The following is a 27,618-nucleotide window of genomic DNA, read 5'->3' on the forward strand; positions in this document are numbered from 1 at the left end:
CACTGAGGCGCACATCTTCTTCGCCGATGCACACTGCTCTATTACCACACACCAATCGCAGAGGCTGAAAAATCAAACCCGAACCCGCTCCCAACACACCACTCAGCACAGCAAATACCGTACTATCACAGACGGAGACTACACTCTGATCTTAGTCAAAAGGCTGAGAAACAATAATGATAAATTTGCGGTCTTCTTCGGTTCTTCGACAAATCTTGGGGTGAGCGGTCGACCACCAGATGAAGTGAGCATCGTTCCAGGCAGTCCAAAGCCTGCTTGATAGCCAGTGGTGTCGGAAGGCATACTGTGACGTCGTTTGCATAAGAAAAAGACTATGGGAAACCTGTAGCTGCCAGGCACCAGGAGTGCCTGGCACCACACTTGAGGAACCACACTCTCTCGTAACAGCATCCGAATTGCCGCCTCAAAAACAAGTACATACAGGGTTGGGGAGAGTGGGCATCCCTGACGCACTCCTGTCTGAATTGCCAAAGGTGCAGATGGTGTGCCATTGACAATTACCTGGCTAACAGCTCCAGTATAGAGCAGGCACACGAAACATTGAAATTCCTCCCCAAACACAGCAGGGCGGAGCACATAAAAAAGAAAGCCATGGTTTCCACGATCAGAGCCCATCAACTGGTCGAGAGACAACAGAAAGGCTCGTGTGCGATGATCCAATACCCAATAGAATATGTCCCTCAGGGCAGATATGTGTTGTTGAATGCTGCACAGGGGACTGAGCATGTTTGTGCTGGGGAAATGACGCTGGCAATAACCCATGCTATGCAGACCTGCAGGGCTTTGGCACATAACTTACAGTCTCTATTCAGCAATGTTACGGGCTGCCAGGCAGAGAGTTCCAGGGGGCGGCTGCTGTCCTTGCACAGAAACTTGATGAATCCACACCGTGAAGAGAGAGGCAGAACACCACCTTTCACAGCCGCCAGGAATACATTCCGTAGTGCGACACCCAGGATGTCCCAAAACCGTACAATTTAACCGGGAGCCGACCCTCGCGCTTTCCCCCTCCACATAGATCCATCTGAAACAACTCGCTGACCGATAACTCAAGATCTAAGTCGACCGCCTGCTCAGGGGTTAACCCAGAGTACTCACAGCACACCTCCTCCCACAGGGAGGTATCGACTGGTGCTTGGGCATATAGATCGACATGGTATGCGTGGCAGGTATCAGTGAGATCTGCCAGTGTAGTCACAGTTGTCCCGTCTTCCCGCACCAGACGGTCCAACCTGGTCGGAGTCTGACGCTGGGCCTCTGGGCTGGGCATTTGTCCTGCAGACTGGGAGGGCATCGGCTTGTTATCATCTGTGGACCAGCCCTGTACCTTGTGATACAGAAGGGCCGAGAGCTCTGCTTGTAGCTCCGTGTAGGCTGATCTTTCTACTGGAGTACGGAGTCCACTGTGAATCAGTCCATGGAGGCCTACCTGTAGGACCAGGATGTCATGACGCTTCTCAGTGACCGTCTTCACGGAGTCCATTCTCTACGCTGTCCCACCACTCCACAGAATGTTCCTCCATTATTTTCACCTGGAGATACTCACGGATATCCTTTGCCACTCTATCACATTCAAAAAGCGAAACATTTAGGCGCCATGGGGAAGGTTGAGGCCCAAAGCCACGTGAGATCACAGGTCTCCAAAGGCACTGCTTTGTGACCTGAAAAAAATTGTGCAGAAGTGCCAACCTGTATCACTGCGCAGTCTTGAACTGACGGAAGCATTGCTCCAGACGCATAAAAACGATCAAGGCGTATGTGACGGTCCTGTGCACTGAAGGTGAAGCCGGGTGTGGTTCCAAGTGTCCGTTAGTGCTCTCGCTCGCAGCACACGACGTTAATTCTTTGGATTGCCATGGCTGCTGCAGTAGGGTACCGCCTGACCTATCGTGCATGTCATCAATCACACAGTTGACGTCACCACCAAGGATCACCTTTCGTTTGCCACGTAAACACTGATCCACGCATCAGAAGAAATAGTTTCCCTCGCGATAGTCGACAGGTGCATAGAGCGTGATGAGGCATTTATCGCACCCTTGCAAATTGTTGTCCACAGAAACAATTCAACTCTCAAAGTCACAGGAATGCTGCAGGACTCCGCCTCGAAAGCGCTTTGTTATGAGAATAGCTGCTCCTCAAGACCTGGTTGTACCAAAACTAAAATATCCCTGCAAGGCAATCCCTGGAAGCTGCCAAAATGGGTCTCCCGGAGGAATGCAATACCTACTTATAGTGAATCAAGTAGAGCACCGAGCATGCACTGCTTCCCGTGTTGATGCAGACCTCTAATGTTGAGTATCAACAGTTTCATAGTCATTTAAAAGGAAGAAGAGCAATACGTGCTTCTAACTCTTGCGTTTAGTCTTCTTGGGTGTGCCTCCTCTTTCTACCATCTGCCAGTGCTCTTCAGATGGTGTTTTGAACTGAAAAGAACTGAAAAGAATCAGTCTGAGCTGTACTACATTGAAATGTCCGCTCTTGAAACAGTTAATTCTTATAAATATTTAGGGGTGTATCTTACTAATAATTTGTCAAGGAAACGTCAGTTGGAATGTATCACCACCAATGCCAATTGCACTCTTGGCTACATTAGGTGAAATTGTCAGATGGCTCCAGTAGAACTTAGTTTATATAAAACTCTCGTCTGGCCAACACTTGAATATGCAGCAGCAGTATAGGATCCTACAAAGGAGTCACTAAAACAGATTTTAGGAAGTGTTCAAAATAGACCCAGTCGTTTCATTTTTGGTAAATTAAACCGCACAGCAAGCGCCAGCGAAATGAGCACAATTTGAAATTAGCATCACTCGATTTCCAGCAGAAGGTATCACATCTCGCAGTTTTTCATAAAATTTTTCGTAAAAATCGCCATCGAAAATCATTGCTATTGTTGCCTCCATTGTAGTTATCATCGCGCATTGACCATCAACACAAAGTCGACATTTACAACTGTAGCACCTGAGTGTTCTACACACTCACTACTGACATGATACACTCGAGTCCGCCAACTGTTGCAAATATATTCGCATCGCACTTTGGATCTGTATACAACACTACTACCACAACCTCTGTTGCTAACCCCCAACTGCTCAGGCTCTGTCGACAGTCTGACCATGTTTGAGGTAACTGTGAGTGATGTCCATAATGCCATCCGCAAGCTTAAACCGTCCACTACTCCAGGCCTTAATGGTATACCTGCTGTCCTTCTCAAGGCATATTGTGATATCCTTGCACCTGTGCTCACGTTTATTTTTAACTTATCCCTACAGTGCAATACTTTTCCTAGTCACTGGAAGACTTCCCTTGTAGTCCCAGTTCATAAGTCAGGCAGCAAGCTCCTTTCAACCAACTACAGACCCATTAGTATTTTATGTGCCGCCTCTGAAGTGTTTGAACACATTATTTACAAGCATTTAGCATCATTCTTCAAGCAGAAAATTGTAGAGTGTCAACATGGGTTTATGCCAGGTAGATCAACAATCACAAATCTGGTGTCATTTATGTCAGTCGTTTCACCAGTCGTCAACACTTGCGGTCAAGTCGGTGTTGTCCTTTTCGATGTCTCCAAAGTGTTTGCCTTAATGGATCATGACATTCTTGTATGCAAACTGCGATCTTATGGTCTTTGCGAACGCCTTTTACTATTCTATCAACCATATCTGTGTAAGTGAAAATATTATGTCCGTGTCTCTGGTGCGTGCTCTTATTTTTATTCACCTACATCTGGAATCCCTCAGGGTTCTAATCTCGGACCTTTACTCTTTAGTATATTTATTAATGACCTTGCATCGCCCGTTATGCACTCAACTCTACTTCAGTACGCTGACGACTTCAAGATCATGAGGATCATATCTTCTCCATCTGACTGTATTCTACTACAAGAAGACAAAAATAATGTCATTAGCTGGTGCTCGAAAATTCGATTGAAGATCAATACTACAAAAACCAAAATTGTATAATTCACCCGTAAAACAAACAAAACAGTTTTCAATTATATGTCAGATGCAGAGATTAGCCGTGCAACTACTATTTGCGATTTGGCGATCACGTTTGATTCTACACTGAAATTCCATGAGCACATAGAATCCATGCGTTTTTTTGCACTTCATGTTCTCGGCCTGCTGACTTATAAATGTAAAGTGTTTGATACTCCCGTAATCTTCATCAAATTGTTTAAGTGCCACGTTCTTGCACAACTAGAATATTCATCAGTTGTTTGGAACGACCTCTCTGCCACGAGCACTAAACGTCTTGAGGCCATACAGAAAAGAGCACTACATATTGCCCGTAACACCTTCCTCATAAATATTCCCGGCTTCAAGAAATGTGACTATTCAAAACTCTTAGCATATTTTAAGCTTCAACCACTGTCATTACAGCGCAGTATTGCTGATGTTATGTTCCTTTACGAATGCATCCACTCTATTCTTGATGCTCCCTATCTCCTCAGCCAGGGATGGGCAGTATTTAAATACATTGTATTTAGAATAGTATTTAAAATATAAATACATGTATTTAAAATACATATTTAAATACAGGCAAGAAAAATGTATTTATATTTATATTTAAATACCATTTTAGGCATACTTATATTTAAAATACACTTAAATACACATATCTCATCCTCCCGTATTTGTGTGCTTCTCTCGAGTTCCACATTGTTAGCCTGCAGCGATGAAGGGTATCTTGGTTAGAGGCTACTTGTCACTCATCCCGTGTGTTCGGAGATTTCCGTCCTTCTAGAAAACAGCACAATGTGCGAATGAGGGCATTGCCACCTCCGTTGCTTCAGTCTTGGAAGCGGGGAGAGAAATGAGAACTGGGAAAGATGCGATTTGTAACCCTCTTGCATCACTTGACAAAGCCTGCTGTCTACAGGGAACGTTTAAAATGCAACTGTTAGAGGCAATTCTACTCAGTCATTCACTGGGAACTCAGGAGAATGGCTGCAGCGCGCCGGACAATTTTTGACTAGAGTCACTAAATAAGCTTCGAATTGCTAAATAGCTCATTTAGTGACTATTTTTGACGGGGAGTATTTCACTGTCGTCGCTGAAGATGGAAAGTCGAAGGAGGCAGGCAAGCCGGTGTATGCGATTGAGCGGAAACATCTCCGTGAGTCGGACGAGCTGCGGGGGGGACTGGACAGGACAGACAGGGAACAAGAACCGACGACGACGACTCAAAACCAGCAAATGAACACTTTATTCAACATAGAGAAAGTGGAAGAAGCGATAACGAGTTCATTAGCTGGTTTTGAGCCGTCGTCGGTTCTTGTCCCAACGCGTCCCGTTACGGTCCCGTCTAATACCCCCCTCGCTGCTCCTGAGACTCAAGGAGACGTTTCTGTTCAATGGGAAGTCGGTCAGTGCATCACGGAAAAATAAAGAAGTATGAGGGCATTGTGTGCAGCCGAGATGTATCCACAGGTGGCTCCATTTATTATATAATTTAAAAGAATAATGTGCCTAGACGGCTCAATGTATTTACGGAAGTAGTTACAGTATTTAAGTACTGTCATAATGTATTTATTTTGTATTTAATTACTTTCATCATAAAGTATTTATAGGCAGTATTTAAATACATGAGAGCATGTAGTATTTTGTATTTATATTTAAATACCCCAAAAGTGTATTTATGCATCCCTGTCCTCAGCTGTATTAACTTTAGTTGTTGTACTGGTACTATGAGTCAACACCACAATGTTTCTACGTGCGTAACTTCTGTCTAAATGATGCCCTAACGTGTTGCCAGATGATGCTGAACTTTGTACACACATCATGTGACGTGTTCTCTACTTCCCACATGACAATCAAGTGTGACATTACCTCATGTGTATCATATAGTTTAGTGTGTTTTGGGTACCCATGTTATCACAGTATTATCATTGTTAGTATTATAGCCTAGCGCATTGTGGCTACCTGTTATCATTGTTAGTACTATCATAGTTTAGTGCACTCTGGTTACCTGTGTAATAGCCTAGCACACTGTGGCTACCTGTATTCTCTATTGATTCTCTATTCTGTCCTCTTTTACTTACTGGTTGCTACCTGTACTGTCACGATTTAAATCATTTTCATTAATTCACTCAATGTTTATTTGCGAATACTCACTATGTTGTATTGTATTGTGGTGTACGGTGTTACGGTATTGTGTTGCGTTATGTTGTACATTGCGTGTTTTGGATGTACTTGTGGTATTTGCACTGTGGTAATTGCTATTTCCCTGCCTCTCTTTATGTGCACCAACACCAAGGCCCTTGTGGCTGTTCTCGGGCACGAATGAATCAACAAAACGAATCATTCATACCCCATACATTGGTAGATGCTGTATTACATTAATTGTTGATACTAATAGGTTCATCGAACCTGTATATGACCGTCTCCTCACTCACCATCAATAAGCGTTAGTGATTTATGCTATGTTATGTTAGCGATTTATTAAAGCGTTAGTTTGATTTGTGTGTGTGTGTGTGTTTGATTTTCTGTATCATACGTGCCGTTTGTCATTTTTCCTTTTGTAATTTCCTGTACACACTCCCCTCTGTAATGCCTCCGAGGCTTGGAGGGTATAATAAAATAATGAACTGTTGCCTAGATGGTTGGGGGGGGGGGGGGGGCGGAACCTGCTTGCGGGCTTTCTTCTCTGGTATGCGCGTGTCTACGTGAGGCCTCGGAGTCGGATGTCATTTGAAATGTCGCAACTTATGTTGTACAGTGTCTTTCCCATACACGTTTATGTCGGGCTTTCACTTCCACTGCTTGCTCTGATGGGTGTGCGTGCTGTTGGAAGTTGACCACCATCTCGGTCTGCACCTGTTGTAGTGGTATCTTGCCTCGTGTCAAATGTGATCTAAACACTCTCTTTAAATGTGCAGTAATTACATCCTCGCATAACAAACATTACAAATGCATACTGCATTCCCATACACTGTTATCTGCTGAGAGCTACAGTGCTCATCTATTGTACAGTGCTTCGTACCGCATTATTCGTGCTCACCCGTTTTGATGGATTTGACCCTGGTGGATTGACAGTATGTGCAAATAAACAAAAATAAAAATTCCACAAAATAAATACGAGCAGCAGGCTCCAGCTTTGGTTGATTGGTTGGTGTAGTGTCGTTGCCTCATGCTCTGCCTGCCAGTGTGGTGGCATGTTGCTAGGGGGATCCATGCCAACATTTGCTTTAAAGCTTCCTGAGGAACACCAAAAAAACTTCCTCACAGCACAGCTGGTACCAGGATTTTAACCCAGGGCACCACCCTGTCTGCGCATGGCATCTAGTATTATCCTTTTCTTCAACTCTAAGGCATTTTAGCCATAACCGCTTCGCATCTAAATCACCTAATATGCAATACCTATTTCTCACACGTTTCTATGTGATATAGACACATCCTTATATTTTGTTGCACACATATCCTATTATGTGTGTGTATGTCATTAAAGTAAGCTCCAATATAATGTCAATGGTGCTTGCATATATCAACGTGAGAGTGAGCATGACCCGAGCATAACCCTGTTGCAATTAATCGTGAAATGGACCTAAGGGTGAGCGAACGTTGTGGGTGATCACGGACAATGATTGGGATCGGGCTTGGAGCAAAGAAGTGAAAGGTGGAAATTAGTGGAAACAACTAATATTTCTGCTTTTTCATTATCTGTAGACTCCCTGCATTGGGTTGGGCAAGGTATTGGGAGCGAGCAAGTCTGACTGTGATGTGATGTACTTGATGTGACATGCCACACCTGAAAGGTGACAATTATATTTCTTTACATGATGCTTCTATTTCTTTATTATTGATGGTCTCCCCATCAGGGGAGTGGGCCGACCCCGAAGGTACCGCAATACCCGGCCAACCCGTGGCAGAGTTGAAGTAAGCTTCAAGCATTCCGCCATATTCCAAAAATAAGTTTAATATCTTGAGTACAAATAGGACTCTTATCAGATACTAAGCTGATAAGAACAGATGTTTACTGAGAATAATGAACTGTTTAAAACTTAGAGACAACATGCCTGCAGTACAAAACTTGGACAAAACAATCAAGGGGACTGGGACATTACATGGACAAATTTGAGACATGAACACAAGCATCCGAATGAATGTATAGAAATCTGTTCACAAACACTGCACAGTGGAGATCACTGCACTTGCACTCCGATGGTTATGTAGAACCCAAAAGATCTGACTGATGAATAAGTATCGCAGATTATGTATCACTGTAACCACGGTCGCATAATACATTCACACAGTAGTTGGAGGGAGCTCACTGCGGGAGGGTCCCCACAAACCCAGTCTTTTGATCCTGTTTTTTTTCTTTCAAAAATTGAAGATGATTTTGCCATTGGCAAGCACGAACGCATTCCAGTGGCTTTTCCGACACCTCCTAAATTGTTCGTAACCGAGGGTTGTAAATTCTGACAAGAAGAACACTTACAAGCGTCACTGGCTGCAAACCGTACACACCGGTTCGTCTCTGCTGTCCAGTATTGGTAGGTGATCTCTGCCACTAGCAGCATGAAAGCGGGCCGCTTCCATTCTTGCACAGGGATGAGGTTATAAGCACCTGTACTGTACTGTATGCTACTGCAGGCAGGCAGGTGATAAAGCATGGCCACCAACCTCCACATAGATGCAACGTTAATGCAGTCAAAAAGGGCATGGCAATGTGTCTCGACTGTGCCACACATCACACAGGAGTTCCACCGGGAAACTCCAAAGCGATGTAGCCTCTCTAACTGGCAGATGCTGTTGCAGTCTCACAGCAATTGTTTCTCGTGAGGCTTTTCTGGGTTTCAGAGTTGCGTTGCAAATGTCATTTGGAATCTTGCCACCATCACAGGATTGAAGGCAAATTTTATTGAGCGCTGTGGGCAAGCCAGATTGCTGACTCTGATGTGACATGTGTGAGTAACTCTGAAAATAAAAAGGTGATAATTATATTTCTTTACATGATGCTTCTATTTTTTTATTATTTATGGTCTCCCCATGAGGGGAGTGGGCCGATCCCGGAGGTACTGCAATACCGGGCCAACCCGTGGCAGAGGTGAAGCAAGCTTCAAGCACTCCGCCGCATTCCAAAAATAAGTTTAATATCTTGAGTCCAAATAGGACTCGTATCAGATATTAAGCTGATAAGAACAGATATATATTGGGAAAAAATATGCCAGTAATTGGCACCATACATACATACAATCAATACATGCAGCAATACTAAGATAAGAACAGAATTGGTTTTATTAGTGAGTTTGAAACATTATTTACAATTATATACATTATTTTACAATTATTTACAATAGTATACACCTATTTACAAGATTATTTACACCTATTATTTACACCGATTATTTACACCTATTTACAAGATTATTTACGATAGTATACACATATTTACATGATTATTTACACTGTTTGTTTTTACGGTATTCACAATATTTGTGTGCTGCAGTTCCAGTCACAACTGTGTCGATGGTAGTATTTTCAGGGGTACCTCGCTGTTGTCTGGTCCAAATGTACTCCTTACACACCAGTAATGTGCGTGCTATAAATGTCCCTTGTAGAGGAGATCACCTCACTTACGCAGAGTTTTTTCATTAGTTTGAGGTATTCTCTTGAGCAGAGGCGTTTGAGTCCGCGGTCGTTGGCTGGATCCCAGCTACCAAGGCTGCCGATGACCACTGCCTCGATATGCACTCGGTGATATCTCCTTTGCAGGCTCTCCTTCACAGGTAGGTACTTTTCTTCTTTGTTTCGTCGAGCCGCTTGCAGAGCCTCCGGGCGGTTGTCGAATACTATGGTCACGTCGTAGACTATTGCTTCCTCTCCTCTTGACACAACCAGGTCTGGCCGAAGTCCGGTGTTACCCACAACCTGATTTTCACTGATCACGTTGTACTTGTTCTGTGATGCCCGTTTCACTCGCTCAACTATAGTGTTGTGACGCTTGGTATACGCAGCCGAATACCGCATACAATGATTGGCGACGTGGGGTAGGGTCTCGGGCTGTGTGCCGCAGCGTCTGCATCGTTTGTCACCCTGTGTCCAGGGCCGGGCTCCGTTGAGGGGGAGGAGGTTGAGGCGGGCCCGATGAATGAAGCGCCAGTCGGCGAATCTTGTGAACTGTCCAGAGCGCATGAAGTGGGAGCTTGACCTGTCAAGAGCGACACATTCCATGACCTTGCCCTGGTTGGCGAGGGAAGTAAGCCGCCTATCCCGTTCTTCTTGTAGTTGATGCCGTAGTGTGCTGATCACCTTGGTGCGTCTTCTGGGTGGGATGGTTGCTTCATTCCTTTGCAGTTCCGGGCCGTCCGCGCTGAAGGTCCACATCACATCAAGACGGGATGAGGCTTTCCGGGCTTCAGTCCACACTGTTTTGAGTCCGCTGGACGGGCTTCGGAAGTCATTTTCATTGTCCCCAGAGAGGTAACGTCCGAGAAGATCCTGCGTGACGGGCTCCATGGTACGTAGTCGCTTACTGACTGTGGTTTCAACTGCTTTCCCAGCTAGTGAGCGGGTGGCTGGATCCCTTGACGTTAGTAGTTTAAAAGCTGTGTCAACTCGTGCAGCATCACTCAGTTCTGCTGCAATAGGGATGCCACAAGCCCCTTTATGTGTACTCCCATATATGTAGTCGGTGGCCGCAGAGTTTGGGAGGTAGAGGGTCCGCCGAATAAGGGGTCGGAGGGATTCGTCAAGCCGCTTCCATTCACTTTTGGTGTGGGATCCCATCCGCATAGCGAAGTTCAGGCCAGGGTATAGGAACGTTTTCAACGCGTCCAGTCTTTGCCATGGTGCAAGTGCTGAGCCGAGTATCTTCTGGCCAAGTTCCACAGCATCCTCCACCGTGGATTTCTCCGAGAGGGGATTGAAGCCTACAGGTCTCCCTAGGTATGTGAATGCTTCGAATTCCGCTATAGGTCGTATTGGTGTGTCCGCGATGAAGAACTGTGTTGCACGGAGTCCCACTGGCTGTTTCCCCGACATGTGCATCGTGCGGCACTTGGAAGGGTTAAGTGTTAGTCCAATTCCTGTGGCAAGCTGATTTATCAGATCCAATTGTTGCTGAAGCTCTGCAGGGGTGCTTGCCATTGGGGTGATGTCGTCTGCATACGCCAGTATGCGGTGCTTGTCGTCTGTTCCTTGGATCTGCCGCACCAGGGGGTCGATTACCAAGTTGAATAACAGCCCACTTAGTGGGCAACCTTGGCGAATTCCAGCATCAACTGGTATCAGCGGTGTCATTCCCTCGCTGCACATCACTGTTGCCTGGTTCTCCTTGTATAGGTCCTCAAGGATTTCGCAGAATGTCGGGCCAACTCCTGACGCTTCGGCGGCTTGGATCAGGCTTCGATGCGGAACAGATCCGAATGCGTTAGCGAAGTCCAGAAAGCCGAGGCACAGTTCTTCTCGTGTTGTTCTGGCGAGGTCAAGTCGTTCTTGTAACACAAAGTTGTGCTCAAGTACGCCATCGTAGGGAAGAAACCCCTTCTGACATGGTGATAAGACATCGTTATCCAGTAACCAGGCTTGCAAGCGTGTGGCCAGGCACCCAGTGTACAGCTTTCCTATAGTCCGACCGAGTGATATGGGCCTCCAATTCGAGAGATTTTGGCGGTCACCTTTCTTGTGTATCAGGATAGTGCGGGTTGTCTTCCAGCTCGTGGGAATCCTGCGGTGTTTGATGCAGAGGTTGAAGATGGCAGCTAAGAAACGGCAGTCGGGGTCCGCGCAGCGCCAGTGCTTGTATGTGAGACGGTCGTCGCCTGGTGCCGTGTTCTCGCATTTTTTCAGGCGTCTATTGACTTCCTCCGGGGTAAACCGGCTCAGACCTATTTCCACATCGGCTCTGGGTCTTCGAATTTCCGCATTCTCATTAGGTTCTTTTGGGCTCCACGCGTCCTGGAAGAACCGTGTTATGTCTGCCATCCCGACCTCACAGAGGGAAGGAGGGCCGTCCGTGATGAGTCGTACTGCTTGTCGTCGATTTCTCCTGTAGAGGGCTTGGATTTCTTTTGGATTGCTGGCATTCACCTGGCGACGCACACCCTCCCTGGCTGGTGGCAGCCTCACGAGTTCAGACACTGTGTTAGTCGCGCCCTCAAGTGCTTCCTCTATCTGTCTCCATGTTGCATTGTCCACCGGTAGCTGCTCCAGGCTGCGCAGTGCTGCTAGGTGTGAAGACAAGGCATAGGTGTCGCCATTTCGTAGTAGAGGTTCTTGTTCTACGGCAGACGCTCGGAGGATGCTTCCGCCCGAGATACTGGTCTCCTCTTCGCACAGACTGTCTGGTTGGCTTGGTTCGTGTTCTACAGTTGGTGTAGGAGCCAGTTCTCCTCCTAGGTCACCGGTCTCTGCTTCGCAGACATCCTCTGAGTGGCGGAGAGGGCTTTGCTGTCTACAGCGTAGGGTGTCATTCCATCCTCCCGAGATGGGTTCAGGGGCTGATATCAGTGGCGAGGAGACTTGCGCATTCGATGGTGCCATTCTGGTTTCTGTTGCCGCAGGCGTGCCACTGATTTCGCAGTCCAAAGGCGTGCTGCTAATTTCGCTGTCCAAAGATACTAGGGGGTCATCAGGATGGGCCAGGGCTGCTCTGCAGGCTTCGTTGCGTTCTTCTGTCGCAGTTTCCCGGGCAGACTCTAGGTTATTCCAGGGTTCGTTTGATGCAGCGGAGTAGGACAGCTCGGCATTCAGTGGTTCCGAAGGCGAAGGCGGCCAGTCGCGGCAGGATGGTGCTACAAATTCGGTGGCGGGGACAGTATCGCGTGACACATCGGCATGGTCGCCCTCGGTGGTCGTGTTTAGTGGGCTGGGTGTGGTCGAATCGGCTCTGTACAGAGGTGTGATGCCACTTGTTGATGAATCAGACGGCTCGTGCGGAGGGCGCTGGAGTGTGCGTATCCGTGCGCGCTCTGTACTTCTCCTGTGCCACATTAGGTGATTCTGTAGCCCTTTTTTAGAAGGGAAGGTCTCGGGGCAGTGGTTGCATTTGAACGCGAACAATGCGCGTTCTCTGGCACTTGGGTCTTGCTGAGCCGTGCACTGGCTCTTGTGTTGGGTTGGACGGGAGCCAAGCACTAAGCCACACCTCCAGCAGCGGTGCTTTACCGTGCGGATACGGACGCTATGTTCAGCTTCCAGGTGGCGTTTCAGTGATGCACTTTGCGATGTCCATGATGCAGCCTTGAAGCGTCTTGTGCATTCCGCTTCTGTACAGATGAAGTAGTCCGGGACTGGGAAGGAGATGGTGAGTGTAGCCTCTTCCCTCTCTGGCTGTGGGGCTTCTCTGCCTGGTCCTGGGGATGCTCCATGCTGTGTCTCAGGTTCCGGTGACTCTTCGCAGCGACTGTCTCCCATGGTTAGTGGTGCAGAGGTGGACAGGGGTTCAAGGACATGTGTCCTCATAGAGGACGTAGAAGCCGGCTCTTCCTCACAGTGTATGGGGCTACGAGGCTGCGGGTGTAAGGGGCCGCAGGGGTCCTGGCCTGGGTGCAGTGGGATGGAGACTCCGGTCTCGTAGTCCTGGGACAGGGTTTCAAGGAACGGTGCCCTCATAGAGGGCATAGCGGCCGGCCCTTCCTCGTAGTGTAAGGGGCTACGAGGCTGCGGCTGTAAGGGGCCGCAGGGGTCCTGCCCTAGGTGCAGTGGGGTGGGGCCTCCGTTGTCGTGGTCCTGGGAGCTCCCGTGGTGGTATGGGCATGCACCCGCTTCCTCCTGGACGATGGCAGGGCAGCCGAGCGGCACCCTGTTGGCAGGTTGCATTGGGAAGACCACTTGGGCTCTCCCTCTGCAGGTACTCAACGCCCTCAAAAGGGCGGTAGGTAGCACGCTACCTACTTAGCACCACCTGTCTGGCAGTATCATCTCGAGGGGGCAATAAAACCAAACTGCCAAAGCAGCCCTCGGAAGACAAGCCTGTAGCGAGACGTGGGTGCTCTGGACAGGGGGCGATAAACCAAACCCGTATTAGGGCCTTGTCCTCGGCGTGACACGCTAGACGTCCTTAAAAGGACGGTGCACAGCAGAAGGTGCACTCGTTGTCAACCACGCTCAGGCCTCAGGCTTTGATCTCAGCTTACACTTTGATCTTAGCCAAAAGGCCGAGAAGCGATAACGACATACTTGTGAAAATCGCACGCCATCAAATCTTGTATGTAAAACGTTCGGGTGAGCGAGCGACCCCCCCAATGAAGTTACCGCCCGTACACGCGTATGGGCCATCCTGCTTCACCAAACGGAAACAATATCATACTTGCTGCTTGTTTATTGCTCAAATTATATATATTATTATCGTATCCTCATCTATACGTACATTTACTAACGTCCACCTGACCCAGCGCCCATTCAAATGGTTCTCCATGAGAACGCTCCCCACCCCATCTACCGCAAATCGCCTCCGTGGAAACAAAATGTTAATCCGTACTTATAAAGCAATTAAGCCAAATAGATTATCTGTATATAAATCAGGCATAGTCTTTTGGATAACGCTCCACCATACCGAACGATATCTCACATCTCTCAAGAGCCACCAACGAGCTCGTCGGTATACACCATTGAGGCGATGGAGGGAGGTGTACTCCGAAGTAAGTATCCCTCCCAGACGGTCATCATAGATATAATAGGATTAGCGACAATAAATAGGAAATTACTATTAACCCAATTCACGATTACACACGGGCAGTCGTCGAGGAATGCCCCGGAAGGGAAGCGATCATCGCGAGCAGACGACGTTGGCGCAAACGCCATGTTGGAAGTACACAGGCGAACTTGCCGTCATGGTATGTAGTATGTACGTACATTGTCTGAAACATCAGATATATTTTTGATGCATATAAACTCTGGTCTTTCATGGCGCCACTTGGTACGCATTTCTCCCAAAAGCATGGGGTTCATTCGAAATCTTCCGCCTCCTCCTCAAAACGATTAGAAATTAACAATGGTCGCACGGAAATGCATTGTGATGCCGAGGGTCAAATACTAATGGCCGGTTACTATGTAGCTTTCATTATTACGACCAAATATCCAACCGTGCCCCTGTAGAGTGGTGCCACACAATCTGTCCTCCACACAGTAAAAGTGGTGACTGAGCCCATATCCGTGCAAGTGGGGTGTATCTTACACTGCCTTGAGCATTCCGTACAAAATGCGATTAAGGTCATATTAACTTCAGTACAACAGAAATAATGTTGCAGCACACAAATCGAGGCGATCGTAAACCTAAAAGTCGGAAGTTGCGAATATTTTATACAGAGGTGCATTGTTGTTCCTTGGTATGCGATTATACATGAATTTCGGCTCCTGTGCAGCATAATGTGTTTGTACTGGCATCAGAGCTTTAAACCTTTTTGTCCTGTTCTTCGGGTTACACCAGGTTAATAATATTGGGACAGTGGTAGCAACCCATTCCCTCAGGCAACTTTGTTACAGTGTCTGTTACACTGTCTGTAGACTACTGCTAACGTTACTGGGAAAAATTAAAATTCTGTGAACATTCACCTGTCAGGGACAAAACAGGAAGGACCAGTATCAAAAATATGTAATGAATCTTGTGTTGTATGCTCCTCACTCCAATCCATGAACTATCATTAAACTTTTCATACATGTCATGTTTTGCAATGTTTTCTACATGTAAGAAACACGTCCAACCTGTTTCAGTACTCTTGCATACTAACAGAAGATATGCTTATGTAGAAATTAGGCATCTATGTAAACAGTGCTGTGACTTCTGCTTCCGTGGCCATCACCCAAATTACAAAACTGCTTCAATTAGCGCCAACTATGGAACCAACAATCCCTTATCCCAACTGGTTTGAACAACTTCGGCACTCGCTTCACTCATGCTACTTCACTTACTAATTTTAAGGAATCACTACACCAACATTTATTACCCATAAATGATCGATACAAGCAGATCCCACAGAATCACCAATCCTACAATTGTACATCATTTGAACATAATTTGTTAACATTAAAGTTGTTAGTGCGTGTAAACCTGTTCATTTGTAAGCTACGGTGCGAATAACTCTGTCTGCATAGAAATTGCTATGTGAAGGCATGTCCACATGTAGTGTAAAGGTAAAGGCACCAATCAGGATTGCACATGTGTCTAGTATTTATCAGGGTCCAGGTCTAGACAGAAATGAAGGCAGTGGTCAGGACATTCGAACCCCCCCCCCCCCCCCCCCCCCGGTCTGCCCCTGGGTGCCCTGCCGGTGTCAAGAGGCCCACGACACTCAACCATATTTGTTTTAAAGTGGAGTCTTGTGGCAAAAGACGAAGCTTTCCTACAGTAGAATTATCTCCTGTGCTAACAACCCATTACTGGAGATGGCAAAGTCCCGAGGCAATGTCCCTACAGTGCCAGCTGTTCAGACAAGAAATGACAGAGCAGCACAACATATTTTCGAGCAGTAAATTTCAAATTGCTAAGCATGATCATATTTTAGTCCAATAGTTCAGTAGGTATCTCTGATAGCAGAGTTTTTGATTAATAGCAGAAAAAAAACATGATGCATACGATGCCGGAAGACCTTCGTGCGAGCGTGTCAAAAATCTCTCAGATTAGGTGTGATGAGGCTCTAATAAGTATAGAAAACCGTAATAAAAATTTCTAAAAAATTCGATGAAGCTCTCATATTTGTGAGATTCAAATTATTGGCTTGCCGTGTGTTTGAGGCTACACCTGTTTAGTTGTGAAGCAGATGGCCAACCTCTTCCAAAAAGGAGAGGGACCCAAAGTAGTTTCTCTGTTGTCCATGTGTTAGTGGACAGAAACACCATACAGACATATGTCTTTGTTATCGAATGGAATGGCCTGAACATGTGTTCTTTCGGAGGCCATATATTTAGTGTGCCCTCCACTGTAACTGTGTGAAGAGCGACATACCAATAGTCTCGGGTTCATGGGGGGTCTGCGGTTGACTATGGGAATGTTTGTGGTCCGAAGAGTACTGTCGAAGTTTCAGAGTGCAGTAAATCAGTTTCAAAGGGTGTAAGGTGAGGCGCGATAATTCACCGGACTCAATACGTGGAGTAAATATATACACAATCAGGAAACGTGAAAGACTCGCAAGACGCCAGACATTTGGGGAATCGGAGACAAAAAGAAAACGCCTAAAATAGGACACGGGGATGTTCGGGGTATTTAGCATGGTGTGGCCACAGGGTTGAGACGGCTGTGGTCAGGGTGCCCACTTCAGGCTGGTGTGCAAGAACTGTGCGAGGGGACATGTGCAATGTACTGAGACAAAACATGGTGCTGGTGTTGTGTCTGCGTGTTGATTGCGACAGCATCGAGGGAGCACCAACAAGTCATCGCATGCAGTAGCATCACAGGACGATAAAGCACTAGATGTTGAAGAGGACTACATCGCCGGAAGCGGAGATATGTATCGTGGCTTTTTTATTGTTTTCATGTTATATTTTCACCTCTATACTTTGTCCCTCTTGCGTATATTTTCACCTGCCGTAGTAAAGTGTTCTAGCTGATTTCTAGCAGTGCTTCGTCTGTGTTGTCGCTTTGTGTCCCCTGCACTGGGGTTTTATCGCTTTTAAATGTACCACCAAACAGCCCGGTTTTTATCGCTTTTTAACCTTCTGTCTCCTCACTCTCTACCGTGCCGAGGTCCAAGTTATCTGTTGCCATTTACCCAGGCAGCTTGAGTGTGTCGGCTTTCTCAGCGAGTCGCCCTGGAGTTGGTGACAACACATGACAGCGTTTCTTTTAAAAGGTCTTTGGGGCACCCACACATCACATCTGTCAGCCTGTTACACTGCTTGCTGCAGGACAGATGCTACAGCGCAGCAGGAATCAGTTTAAGGACCAAATTTTTATGTACTATTTTCCTTTTCAATCCCTCCTTCCTTTCTATTTCAAACAATCCTTCCCTTTCAGACTTTCTTTCGCAAGCACAGAAGGCATGCCTTTGGATAGCCTGTCACTGAGCTACCTTTTAGTTTGATCAACACACGATCAGTGTTCGCGCTCCGTAATATATGCCCTTGTAGCTTCTTAATGGCTCAAGCAGGATCGCTGTCTCATCTGCTGTTACATGTGGTGTTCTTGTTGCCATGTTTGGCAGCGTAAACTGTGACGATTCACACATGGGCCTGGGTATACCTCACTATGTGACGTGTTTAACTGCGGGGCACATACAGAGGCACACTTTGAGGTTGCCAATGTTGCCATGCTCGCAAACCCCTTTGTGCAGGCCATGGTTTGTGGTGGTTGATTTTGAAAATATGTTATACCAGAGCTTCGACAAGTCTGACCATACATATGAGTACTATTACGCGGGTGAGTTGAAATCCCTGACCATTAGGTTTCCAGAAGACAGACAGCGGAGAACCAATAATGGGTGACGTACTTTATTACTTTGTACTTTTACATTGCAATTTTGTTTTTTATAGACTGACATTAAAACTAGCCTCAAAACCCAATAGACTTATTCAAAACACATAGGATGTTTCTGTCAGGTGAGTGGCATGTCGTTTTGTGCTGAAATGCGATTCCGCGGAAACTGCTTTCGATTTGTTGCCGTGCAGCAATACGATGCTTTATAAACAATATTCTCTCATTGTGTAGCAGATTACACACTGCTGGTGACCTAAATTACTTATTTTGTGCACGTCGCTGTACAGACGCCACAGACTGCGTCGTAAGTACACCCACCACGCGGCTACTTCCAAGTCGTACATGAAGCAACGAGCTCTATATACACCATCAAGACAACACAAGACATTAAAAAAATGCATATCGAATGCACTTCGAGACTCACCGCTTGTGTCAACTGCACTCTACGCCGGACGTGCACGTCTCGTCTTCACAAGAAGACACGCAGCAAATTTAAACATGGCGGGCGGGACGAAAGATCACGGGATCGCGTTTTAAACATGGCGGCGCTAGGCTTACATAGTTGCCAGCTGAAATTTTGCGATTGGCAAGGGAGAGAAAGCGGTTTGGGTGCAAACTTTTGAGGTCAGAAGTGCGCTGTCAGCTTATATATGATATAGGTGGTGTGCATTGACGTGCGCTGGTTTACCAGAAAGACGAAAAGAAGCATGCGTATGGGCGATGTGCGCCGGTTCACCAGAAAGAGGGAAAAAGCATGGGAATGGCACGGGTAAAGCTATGGTATGACGTCATATGCACGCCACCTCCGTCGCATATTTTTCGTGTTATCTTTCCCCTCCCCCCCCGCCCAAGAAAAAGAAGAAAGACAAAATCTACAGGTCTCGGGCTTCCAAGTAAGATGGCAAGTGTCAATCACCTTCCGTGGAATGCTTCCACACCCGTCATCGCTACTGCTTCTACCTTGGTGGATTAGCGTATGTGGGTCACCGACCAGAAGGGTGCTTCCCATTATGTTCTGTGTGTTCGAACTTCCAAACACGTAGTACTTAGGGGGGCTCCAACGCTTAGCTGTGACTGCCGTGACCTTGGGAGAACTTTTTCAAAACTGCGACGTGTTCAGCGACCGGCTCTCCCACTGTGTCCACTATGACGCTATCTGTTAACAGGAACGGGACCTGGTTCATTGAGTCACATTACTCTATACTTATAGTAGCAATCTGTCGAATGTCCAATGAAAATGTTGGCTGCGTTCCACTACACACATTGAGACACATTTTGCGGGGCTTGTGACCAGTGGCGGATCTGGGAACTGCCCCCCCCCCCCCCGCACGCACGCACACCCACCCACCCACAAAAAGAAAACAAATCTCGGACTCTGCTGCTTTTTAAAGGCGTGCCACTTTATTGACAGAGAGAGAGACAAATAACCCATAGCATGTCTCAAGATGATTGACATGTCGTTTCCTGCTCAAATGCAATTCGGAAACTGCTTTCGGTTACTGCGTGCAGCGCAATACAGCACTTCGTATACGACACGTTCTGAAGCGGATTGATTGTTGGTGACCCTTTTCTCAGTTTTCTAATGCACTGTGCTGTACACAAGCCAGTGACTGACGTAAGTATTTAGTTCAATTGTCGGCAGAGCATCAGTATATACCACGACGGCATTACGCCACTACTTCCAATTTGTACATGAAGCAACGAAATGCATACACCATCAAGTCGCGCACAAAACCCACAAAACACGTACTAGACACATGCATATTCAGTTAACTTCAAGACTCACCAGCTTATGTCAACAGCGATCTACACTGGAGGCAAGGCAGGCGATCTACACTACGCAAGAGGGCACGCCACACATTTAAACAGGGCGGTAAGCATAAAGATCACGAGAGTTTAGGGAGGAGAGGAGCATACCCCATGCTGCCACCTTTCCACGCGTTTTTTCCTCCTCCTCCTGGCGTTGCTTGATCCTCTCTTCTTTCCCTTGGACGCGCGGTTTTCAAACCTCGGCGGAAAAAATGGTCCCGCTGGCGCCTGCGCGGCCAAAAATAAAGGGGCATAGTTGCGATCAGCTGTTGAAACACATCACACAGCTGTGGGAGTGTTATCATGTTGTCTATTTTTTTCCGGGACCACATTATATCCATATCATATTATATCCGGGACCATATGCGGGTCACTGCACTAAGGCGGGGGAAACGCGACGGGTGAATTGGATTCCACGTCAAGAGATCCAACGAGTCAAGATATCCATCGAGTCAGGAGCCAAAGCGTCATACTATACTGCTCAGGATTCCCGACAGAAAAGAAAGTCTATCCCTTACAATGTTCATTGTAGGACGATTGCGCTGTACGTAGTATTAAGTTAGGAAGTAATATGCCCGGTAACAGTGAAGACTTTTCGGTGTTTTCTCTCTTCTTACCACACACGAACAAAAAAAAAAGTAAGCGAGAAAATCCTGAGGTTGTGCTGTAGGTTACGGCGGTACCAGCTCCGGTGGCGCAGCGGTAACGCGTGCGCTTGGAGACTGGGAGATCCGCGGGTCGAATCCGCGGGCTGGCTGTGCCGTCTGGGGTTTTTCCTGGGTTTCCCTCAGATGTGTAATAGGCGTATGCCGGCACAGTTCCCCTGAAGTCGGCCCATGGACGCAGCTATCCTCCCCCCGAGCGGATTCCGCTCGGTCTTTCACTTCACCCTTTCCTCTCCTCCTCTCCACCACCTTTCCCTTCCCGAGAAACATGCCGCCTAATCAGGCAGGCAGACCTCTCGGGTTCCTCCCAACGACACTCCTCCTCCTCCTCCTCGGTTACGGCGGCGAGTCCCCCTTTTGCCATTGCACTTTTATGCTCATTGCCCCTAGCGCCGTAACACGCTATGCCAGAACGGATGATTGCTACCAAGAATATTGAGCTCAACTTACAAGGCATCGTAGGCCGCAGGGCTTAAAACTTATCGTTGTCGCGTTCTTTTCATTGGCCCCCACCGTTATCAAGTTATTATATTCTTTTACTGACTGTGCGGGAAAATATTGTCTGACTTTCCAATCAACATTGACCTGTCACGTTCATTGACCTCAACGCCAAAATGCAGGGTATACTGCTGGACTCCGAGTTGTCTTTGTACTTTTGTGTCCATTGGCACAGCCGTCCCCACGTTATGCCGCAACTGAAGTTTGTTACCAATAATAACGGGCCCAGCCGCAAAGTGCTTTTTCTTTGTCCTTCTGTGGACGGCGGGAAAAATTAAGGGAAAACTTGGTACAGAAACACACACACACAAGAAAAAACAAACAAAAAGAAAAGGTGTTCGGGCACATGAAGCTACCTTTCGTACCCTGAGAGAGTCCATATTCCGCCATGTAGAACGTCTGTCCACAACAGCGACTTGGCTCTTCGACTGCGAGCCTGCTGTGATACGAGAAGTGTCTGAATAATCAACGTGTTTGAAACAGCCCTCTCAACGTGAGTGTACGTAGCCCACGCTAACTGTAGAAATAATCTCTAACACGAAGCGCTGTCAAAAAAGAAAAAAAAATGACAGCACTCCTATAAATCCTGTGTTTGAAACAGGTTGATCTTACAATGCAACCACCTGTTTTTAACACAAATGACATAAGCGAACTGTCGGCCTTTCTTTGACTGCGCTATGTGTTATAAAGTAAGTAACTAAGTCAACAAAAATGAGATGTTGATTCGCTACCTGCATTTGCATCCTATTTCTACCGCACGTAAAACGAGTCCCTCGTATTTCGATGCGAGTAATTTCTGCTTAGCAATGTTAGAGTTAGGAGGAGTTAGAGTACAGAACGTTAAAGTTAGGAGCAACTTACCGTTTAATATCACTCTTTGATCTACTCATCACCGGCAACTTGACATCGCCTATTTTTCTGCCTCACAAAGGGGTCAAGAGATCCAACGGGTCAAGAGATCCTCCGAGTCAAGAGATCCATCGGTGGATCTCTTGACTCGATGGAATGTACGTCTACAGGGAGATAATGTCATTTCTTAACCTCAAACCTGTCTCGTTTCCATGACGTGCTTATTTATTATATATGCCTAATATTATATTTATTCCACTTTCACTTGTTTACGAAATGTTCCCAACATGACCAAACCTGACCGAACACGAATATCTTGTACCTATCCCGCTATATTCCTGCAAATCCGATCGCACGTACTCAACAAGTGACAAACGCAATTCACCCCGCTCTTGATATCTTTAACTCCCATACAAACGTTTCCCATACGTTTTCAAAACGCTCCTCTGGCGTTCAATCAGTAACATGTGAAGTTGTGCAGATTTTTTTACTTTTTTTTACTTTTTTTTTTGTTGCCAGGTATTCTACATATGAATATGTTCCTGTTATGTTTTTGTTCCTGAATATGTTCCTGGATTAGTTATGTTCTGTGGTGACGGTGGTGAAGATGAAAAACTGCTCGCCATGGTTGGCCACGGTGAAAGCAGGCAGCGTCACGACTAAGACGCAGAAAACTACACTACACTACACTATAGGTGTGATGTGTATGCATGTGTGTGTATGTGTGAGTCCTTACCTGTACCGTCTACGTGCGCCAATACAAAGGCTTTGGCTGTTCTTGGCTTGGCTTGTAACAATATTATTATTATTATTACTATTAGCATAGACGCAGGCCAGGTAGTTGAGCTGTCGACTGTGTCGTCCTAATTTGTTTGCCACCTGTCCCGCGTCTAGACGTCTGGACTGGCCGGACCTCGGCAGCCAATCAGAAGTGCTCCGCTGACCTGACGTCACAGCACGAGAGAAGCAGCTGGGGGAAATCATCGCTGCTGCGCGCCCTATTTTTATAAACAAATTTTTTCAGAATATTTGCACTTCCTAACGGAAAATATTTTGCGTGACCTCTCCTAAAGGTACGGGGTAGCGGAATATGTCCAGTGCTCCTTTAAATGCACGCTGTAAATCTCGCTGACTGACCAGGACGATTCGAACCAGAAAAGCTGATACCGGGGGAATCCTACTTTGCGACGATGATCCATATTCACGGTGAGATTTACGTATAGAGGGAGTAGCGGAGATGACTTCGGTAGGGAATTATGGCAATAATATTTTTGGAATAAGCAAAGATTATTAATTTTACGGCGTAGTGGTAGGAGCGGTATGAGAAGGATAGATTTCGTTGACGTGACGAGCGCAGTGCGGTTCTAATTGCCGATGATAAATTGTGCACACATTCTAGGGCATTAATGAATTACTCTAATCATATTTTTTAAAGTTTATTTATCAACTTATGATGATAAATGTCCGGAAGTGCTGCTGCGTATTCAAGTTTTGACGTAACGATGGCTTAATTAGGTGTTAGTTTCAGATTTAGAAGTCAAAGAAAAAAATTACGTTTGATGTGTAGCCCAAGTTTCGACTGGCGTTGTCAACAATGTACTCAATATGTGTTCGCCACGAGAAGTTAGCCGTTGATTAGTTATAGCACTTAGCCGTTGAGTTAGCTGATTAGAGGAGTCAGTTTTTGATTAATGTATTCTTACCCAACCTGTGTTATGCATGCATTTTGATTGTACAGTCCTTACTTGTATCGTGAAGTGATTGATTGTCTCGTGAGTATGTATCAGATATGTATTTATTGTAGGCCCTGTATTGTATTGTAGTCTGTACTTGCATCGTGAAGTGATTAGTGAGTATGCATCGTATATTTTATTGTATCTCTGTAGTACTGTACTGTAGACCCGTTTCAGTAGCAGCCCCTAAGGGGCCAACAACATGGTTAAATATATAAAGTAAAATATATCTATAAAAACATATGCATCGAAATAAACTTATACATCTATCCGTTGTGTGCATTCCACAAGTGCGTGCAGTAAATTTTAACAATTCTTTAATGTACTTCAGTAGAATGTAACCTGTGTGAATGGTTCTTCAAAAATCACATGTCGCAACAGTTGCCTTGCCTTGATCTTTCCCGGTATGAGTTGCGTTTGAGGGGGCCGGGGGGGGGGGGGGTCGTAAAGCCGTCTAATTTGTGCAGCAAATCCTATCCGGTCGTTCTTCTCTCACTTATTCTTCTTCGCTTGAGGAGTGGTAATTATCAGAGTTCGAGGTAACTCGTTACAAGTAACTCATTACTGTAACTAACTTCCTTTTTCTGGTAACTTGTAACTTAACTCGGTACATTTGCACCGCGGTAACTTTCAGAGGTACTCGTTTCTTTTTCAGGTAACTTTGCCAAAGTAACTTAAGTTAAGTTCCAAGTTACTTTTAACTCGCTTTTCACTCACATCCACATATTTTCTTGCTTTCTCTCCGGTTCCTTCATGGCACTTTTCGCCATAAAACGTGATATTTAATCAGTGATAGTATTTTATTCAGGAAGTAAGAACCGCTGCCATGGAAATGAAGCTGAACCATTGTGCGCCCACAGGGAGTAAGATGCAAAGCGTTCGAATAGACCTCTACTAGAGAAACGTCATCACGACATTGGTAGACAGGAGAGGTCTCCTGTGAGGGCTCAGGAGAGGGAGTGGTACGAAGGAGAGAGCTGGGTTCCACGAACGGGCACTTGTTCGTTGCCTCCCATTGAAAGACAAGTAGGACCGAGGGTCGCATCCCATATCGTAATCCCCTCGAGACCGTGGCTTTCGGGCGCGACCTTGTTCATTTCTAGCTTCGAGCGTAGTTCAATTCTACCAAATTTTGGCGCTGTCGAACACTATGACGTCATTTCTTTACAAACAGGGAGAGGTCTATTGTTGGACGTAAACGAAAACGATCTAAGCATCCGCAGGCAACTGAAAGTCTAACTCAACTGCTCACGCGCGCTGCACCTGCATAATGCTATTTTGTGTCCGAAGCAGCTTGGAAGTAACTCGTTCTTTTTTTGTAAGTAGCTCAGTAACTGCGAGTTACGTTTCAGGCTGAAGAACTTCGTTACTAACTTAGTTACATTTTGCGCACGGTAACTTAACTTGTAACGAGTTCTTTTTGACGGGTAACTTCTCAATCTATGGTAATTACTTAGTTGGTGATTAATTCATTAGTTTCTCTGGAAAGTGTTTTTGTTTTAATGCTTTGTGGAGGATATAAGTAGTTTCCCGCGTACTGGGTACCCATTACTAGAGCGATTCCGAGGTGGTCCTTACTGTACACCGTGCAGGTACAGGGCTGTCAAATAACAACCTTATTTGGACTTTGGAGAGTGGGGAGGTTCATCGCCAGAGGCGATACTCTACCCCATTGCTGGTGGGGATGTGGGGAATAAAATAACGAGCCCCTTCACAAGAACGATTGAAGTCCGATGGTGTTCAGAAATGTCAAAAGAGCTTTGAGCGCAGATCGTTGCTGGACTGGACTGGGCCATAGGGACCAAGCAATTTCGATAGGGAGAAGGGGCGAGAGTCCAGCTGACGAAGAGACTCGGAGACTGCGGTTCGGGAGCGGTATATAGGGCTGTCGTACAGTACATGACATTAGAAAACATGGAGCGGTTCTTTCTGAAGCGTCCTAACCAAGGTGTTCGATGTGTTTTGTGACACCTTTCTGTGCTGATGAGGACTTGCTTGGAGTATTAACCCACAATTAAAATAATCTCTGTTTCTTACTGATTTGGGTTTGGAACATTTGGTAGGTCCACCAAAGTCGCTCTCGCCCAGTGCCCCATCAACGCCGTTGCTCACTCTCTCTTGGGAGCGATGCTTCATGTGGCATCCAATCCTGGCCCTAATTTGGACAATCCTCCAAACGGCCACAAGAGACGTCCCACGGACATTCATTTCTGGATGTGGACATTGGGATTTATTTCGGGCTTCCACAGGAGATAGTGTTGCCTCTGGGTGTTAAGCATGCAACCGAGTCATTAGTAAAGATTTAGTGCAGATGCGTTATACCCCTGTCACACGGGCATTTCGATCCTTCTCGAATCCGAGATGCATCGAACTTCCCGAGCACGCTCGAGTTTTAACGCTGCTACACGGCCACTTTCAATGCGCATTGAATGGTTGACCTGTGCAAATGAATAAACGGAACTCATTAATTTCGCGTTTCCTATATAACAGCGATATTAGTGGTAATTTATCGTATACCGATGTAAGCATCATCTGTAGCTTCGCGCGCATGTCCGTCTTAAGTTATGACAGTTCACCGGGGTCGAGGATGCAAATGGCGGCCATCGAGCCGTCTTGAAATTCTCAATCCTGTTATGGGAACTGTCTTGAGTCAAGCAGGATCAAAGTTCGATCCCGCTTGGAAGCGGCCGTGTAGCACCATCCGATCTGCATTGGGTTCAAGCAGGTTCGGTCGAGCAGGATCGAAAATGCCCGTGTGACAGGGGTATTAATTTCCGACTCTGTTGTAGGTGAAATAATGAATGATAACACCATATGCGTACTCGAACAAAAGAAGGCATGCAAGCTGAAATCAATTACTTTCGCTAAAACGAAACCAGGGAGCTTAATCGCTTCCAGCGTTCGCGAGCCGACGAGGGGCGGGGCTGTCGTTAGCACGAACACGTGACACGTTTCACGTGGCGCGTTACGCGCTTTTCTCGTTAACGGGGCAAAGGCGTAATCTCTCGCTCGCGTAACGACCAACGGTGTCGTCTGCCTAACGAATGTGTTAACGAACTGCAGCTGCCAACGCGCTCGTTGGCAGCTGTGGTTCGTTCAGGACAGTGACATCACAACACGTGAGGGCCGTAACGAACACGGTAGCCTCAACGAGGAAGCTAAATGAGGAGCAGAGATTGTGACCACAACAACTCGTCGTTAGTGTTCCTTGTTTCGTTATTCCTAATGACTCGCTGACGTTTAAGCTGCCAAAGAAAGATGTCGGAAGGATTATTCGCTTGGGCGATCACACAAGCCGCTAAGCATGAGTCATGGACGCGATTGCGTCAGGATGCCTTTCAACTAGACGAGACAGCTTTTGTAAAGTTGTTCCGTCCGCCAAAAAACACTGTCCGCACCGTTTGTGAGGACTTGCAACCGTCTTGATAGCTACGGGTATCGTGATGAACAACTAGGGCGAATTGGATGCCTATAATAGTTTTCGAATTATTCTCTTTTAGAGTACATTGCGGACGTAATGTTGATGTTGTAATGAATGTGAAGAGCAAAGCATTCTGTACATTTCCTGAGGTAGATTCTCTTCAATAGTTCCATAACATTCTCTTACTTAACGGTGCTAACACGGAATTAAAAAGATCGCTAATGTTCTGTTCAAGCTCTCTAGAAAAACGTTTTATTGCACTGCGAATTTA

The 27,618-nt window shown here is 46.3% G+C and overlaps 1 long non-coding RNA gene and 2 pseudogenes across 1 annotated transcript; all 3 read right to left on the reverse strand.

The window, feature by feature from the left end:
• Nucleotides 1-7,836: 7,836 nt before the first annotated feature.
• On the reverse strand, nt 7,837-8,013 carry LOC135399352 (U2 spliceosomal RNA; annotated as a pseudogene).
• Nucleotides 7,918-19,119, reverse strand: LOC135396932 (uncharacterized). The gene is made up of 2 exons (XR_010423564.1): nt 18,797-19,119; nt 7,918-8,936 (listed from the first exon to the last, which is right to left on the reverse strand). It is a non-coding gene; the product is annotated as an uncharacterized LOC135396932 (long non-coding RNA).
• On the reverse strand, nt 9,013-9,194 carry LOC135399350 (U2 spliceosomal RNA; annotated as a pseudogene).
• Nucleotides 19,120-27,618: the final 8,499 nt, after the last annotated feature.

The sequence above is a fragment of the Ornithodoros turicata genome, chromosome 6 (genome assembly GCF_037126465.1).
Source record: "Ornithodoros turicata isolate Travis chromosome 6, ASM3712646v1, whole genome shotgun sequence".
Classification (NCBI taxonomy): Eukaryota; Metazoa; Arthropoda; class Arachnida; order Ixodida; family Argasidae; genus Ornithodoros; species Ornithodoros turicata.